The 4,746-nt window shown below is 35.7% G+C and overlaps 1 non-coding gene across 1 annotated transcript; it reads left to right on the top strand.

Moving 5' to 3' along the window:
* The first annotated feature begins 4,401 nt into the window (after positions 1 to 4,401).
* On the top strand, positions 4,402 to 4,508 carry LOC112095552. The gene has a single exon (XR_002903931.1). It is a non-coding gene; the product is annotated as a small nucleolar RNA R71 (small nucleolar RNA).
* Positions 4,509 to 4,746: the final 238 nt, after the last annotated feature.

Here is a 4,746-nt window from a genome sequence, read left to right as displayed (position 1 = left end):
ATAGAGTGGTCACTGGCATCACACATCAGCTCAAAGGGTAGAGTCTAATATGGTGCTATAACCACTGGTACAGTGATCAAAGCTTTCTTCAATTCTCTAAAAGCTTGAAGACAGTCCTTATCAAAATGAAAAAAGCTTGTCATGTTCTAGCAATGAACGTAATGGTTTAGCTACTTTGGAAAAGTCTTTTATGAATCTTCTGTAGAATCCAACATGTCCCAAAAAACTTCTAATCCCCTTAATTGAAGTGGGAGGTGGCAGTTTATCTATCACTTCCATCTTTACTTTATCTACCTCTATGCCATTCTTGGACACCTTATGACCCAACATTATGCCTTCTTGGACCATGAAGTGGCATTTTTCCCAATTGAGTACTAAGTTAGTCATCTCATATCTTTTAAGAACTTCTTCCAAGTTATGTAAACAATCATCATACGTTTCTCCAAAGACTGAGAAATCATCCATGAAGACTTCCAATATTTGCTCTACCATATATGAGAAAATAGACATCATACATCTCTGGAAAGTTGCTGGAGCATTGTACAGACCAAAGAGCATTCTTCTAAAGGCAAAAGTTCTATAAGGACAGGTAAATGTAGTCTTTTCCTGATCCTCTAGGGCTATAGCAATTTAGGTGTACCCTGAATACCCATCTAGGAAACAATAATATTGTTTTCCAGCAAGTCTGTCCAACATTTGATCTATAAATGGAAGTGGGAAATGATCCTTCCGTGTGGCTTTATTGAGTTTCCTGTAATCCATACATACCTTCCATCCAGTCATTGTTCTTGTAGGAATAAGTTAATTCCTTTCTTTAGAACACATTGAACTGGGCTCACCCATGAACTGTCTGATATCGGGTATATGATCACAACATCCAGCCATTTGATGATTTCTTTCTTCACAACTTCCTTCATAATGGGGTTTAACCTTTTCTGTTGCCCTATTGAATTGTTGTAGCAGTCTTCTAACAAAATTTTATGCATGCATATGGATGGGCTGATCTCTTTAATGTCTGTCATAGTCCATCCAATTGTTTTTCTGTATTTCCTAAGCACACTACCAGACTCTTTTCTTGATCTGCATCCAAAGTAGATGAAATGATTACAGGAAGTGTATTGTTCTGACCAAGATAAGCATATTTCAAATGTGAAGGTAACAATTTTAATTCAAGAGTAGGAGGTGATTCAATAGATGGTAAAATTGTCTTTACTTCCCTGTCTGAAAGATTTAGAGGTTCATTAAATTTACTATGTCTGTTAGATTGCCTTTCTCCCATCCAATCTATCTGATTTGCTGCAACATCTTCTTCTTCAAAGCTTTCAAAGGTGGTAGCTTTGATAACCTCTTTACTACAACATCTATTTATTCTGTCTACTACAACAAGATCCATAATACTCAAGAAATTGCAATCTTCTGCCTCATCAAGACTCTTCATAGCTTCTAATACATTGAAAGTGACTTGTTGGTCATTCATCCTCATGGTTAGCTCTCTTTTCTACACATCTATCAGAGTCTTCCCGGTTGACAGGAAAGGTCTTCCAAGTATAATTAGTACCTTTTTATCAGCCTCAAAGTCTAGTACAATGAAATCCACTAAAAAGATGAATTTGTCAAACTTCACCAATACATCCTCAATCTTTCCTTCAGGGTATGCACTCTCCTACTCCCAATTGCTTAAATACAGATAATGACATTAGATTAATGTTGGCTCTCAAGTCACAGAGTGCTCTACTATTGTACCTAGTTCCAATTGAACATAGTATTGTGAAGCTTCATAGATCCTTCAATTTTTTAGGGACCTTACTTTAAAGCATGTGATTGCATTCCTGTGTTAAGGCAACATTTTCAAATTCTCCCAGCCTTCTTTTTCTTGCCAAGATATCTTTTAAAAATTTCACATAATTAGACATTTGTTCCAATGCTTCCACAAAAGGTATGTTGATGTGTAACTGCTTCAGCACTTCTACGAATTTGCTAAACTGTTTGTCTTGTTTTTGTTTCTGGAATCTCTGTGGGAAAATAGGTGGATGCCTAAATTGCTGGACATCTTCAGGAGGTACCAATCTCTGCTCATTCGATTAATTGTAAGTTGTCACCATTGGTGTTGCAACCTCTTCTTCAGCAGTTATTGGTTGATTTCCTTCCAAAGTTGCTGTAGCTTGACCACTAGCACTAGTATCTTGATAGCTGGGTTGCTGTAACATCGTTTCATTTTGAGGTGGTTCTTGTGAGGAGTTAAGTTCCAATCTCTTTTTAGTCACATCAACATGAATATCAACATTCTTTCTAGATCTTAAGTTGATTACTTTACAGTGTTTTTTGCCCTCTCTTCTTGGATCTTCCCTAAGATCTGCTACTCATTGTTGTGGCAAGCTGCCCAATTTGGTTTTCCAGGTTTCTTAAAGATGCAGCTTGACTTTGCACAATTGCTTCATTCTTCATAATATATTCCTTAATCAGTGTTTCCAATAAAGTGCTTTGATCATGGCTAGTGTGTTTTTGCCCTTGATTTTGCTGATGAAAACCAGGTGGCTGAGTATGTTTGTTCTGTCCACTCAGTGCTGGAGCATGCTGATTTTGATTGCTCCATGAGAAATTTGGGTGTTGTTTCCATCTAGGGTTGTAAGTATTTGAGTATAGGTTGTTTTGAGGTTGTCGGTTGAAGTTGCCCACATAGTTTACTAACGCTGGATTTCCTCGACAATTGTCAAATACATGCTCCTCACTACAATACACACAAGATAGTTCAGCAACTTGCTTTACTACTCTAGGAGCAGAAGTCATGGCTTTCACCATGTTAGTCAATGAAGTTACTTGAGCTGACAATGCTGTAATTGCATCTATATTATGTACCCATGCTGCTCTTCTTGCCACCGTTTGTCTAGTTGATGGCCACTGATAATTATTGTTGGTAATTCTCTCTAAAATTTTATAGGCTTCAGTGTAAGATTTGGATAACAGAGTGAAATACTAACTAGGCAACCCAAGAGGGGGGGTGAATTGGGATTTTAAAAATTATCCTAGGCAAACCACACAACAATTTAATCTAATGCCTTAATAAATTCGAAAACAATAAATTCAATAAAAGCACAATAATAAATGAGTAAGGGAAGAGAAAGCAAACTCAATGATTTTTACGTGGTTCGGCAATCCTCGTCTATGTCCACGCCTCCAAGCACACCGGGCTTGAGGATTTCACTAAGCTAGCCTCCTAAGGCTTCAAACGCTTACAATTGACTTCCAAGGTGTCAATGGACCTTTACAACAAGAGATTATCCCCAATCTTTTAACCCAAGTGTATCCCAACACTTACAATCTTTTAACTTGATTTTACAAAAACGATTACAAATGAATCTCTCTCACACAATGTGTTTGATCTCAAGTGAAAGCTCAATGTGTGAATGAATGAGATGAATACAAGAATTTAAAGCTCAATGAAAGTTGTATTCTCAATATTTTGCTCAATGATGATCGTTGGAATCCTTCTTGTTTGAATTGGATTGAGCTTATTTATAGTTGGAGCTGAAAAACTAGCCGTTATAGACTGTCTGCTCGAAAACGGTTCGCTGTTAACCATTAACGGTTAACCGTTTAGGCTGGTCAAAGTTACCGTTGGGCCAATTTTCAAATAAACGGTTTGCCGTTTAGGATTACCTTTTCGCCGTTAAATTCCAGAGACCTGCAAAACAAATTTGGTTTAACCGTTCTTACTAAACGGTTCAAGGTTAGCAATCTGGAAATAATCGGTTAGCCATTTTCAGTAAACGGTTAGCCGTTTGCTACAGTGATCGCTGCCGTGAAATCATTTTCCAAAATTACAGTTTGGCCTCAAAACTTTCCATAACTGTATTATGGTCCAAAACATTATAAAATTTTGTAAATAGATCTAATTTCAGAATTTCTAAGTAATGCTTTGTTAATCCCAAAACTTTTTAAAATTATGATATAGCCCAAAATGCTATGATACTTTTCAAATAAGTCCTTCACCAAAATTTCAAGCAATATTTGTTGATTTCAAAGTTTTCAAAATTCTTTCAATTAAACCATAAACTTGAAAAACAACTAATTTCATAAAATCATTTTTCCATTAAATATGAAACATTTATAATGTGAAAATAATAATTTATTTAAAAAGAATAAAAGCAATCAATTTCATAAAATTATTTTTCCATTAAATATAAAACCTTTAAAATGTGAAAATCATGATTTATTTAAAATGTATAAAAAATAATTTGATCTTAAAAGATTAATCATTCTTAATCTTGTTTGTTATCATCAAAATCAATATTATGGAAACATATATGTTAACACAGAGCTCCATTTGCTAAAGCATCAACCATCAATCTCGTACTTGGATTCAACCCATTGTAAAAGGTTTCTAGCTGTATACAACAGGGAATGCCATGATGAGGACACCTTTTGAGCAACTCTTTAAATCTCTCCCAAGCCTCATACAAACTCTCATCTTCAAGTTGGTGAAAAGAAGTGATCTCATTCCGCAATTTTGCATTCTTGGTTTTCGGAAAATATTTTATTAAGAATTTGTCAGCCAAGTCATTCCATGTGGTGATAGAATCAAATGGTAACAAGTTCAACCATGCTCTTGCTCGATCTCTCAAGGAGTAAGGGAAAAACCTCATTCTCAAAGCATCCTGTGTTGCTCCAGCAATTTTAAAAGCATCACTCACTTCCTAAAACAATTTAAGATGGAGATGAGGATCTTCATATGACACTCCATTAAAT

The sequence above is a fragment of the Citrus clementina genome, unplaced genomic scaffold (assembly GCF_000493195.1).
Source record: "Citrus clementina cultivar Clemenules unplaced genomic scaffold, Citrus_clementina_v1.0 scaffold_9, whole genome shotgun sequence".
Lineage (NCBI taxonomy): Eukaryota > Viridiplantae > Streptophyta > Magnoliopsida > Sapindales > Rutaceae > Citrus > Citrus x clementina.
Note: the sequence above shows the minus strand (reverse complement) of the source record. Positions and strands in the feature narration are given on the sequence as shown.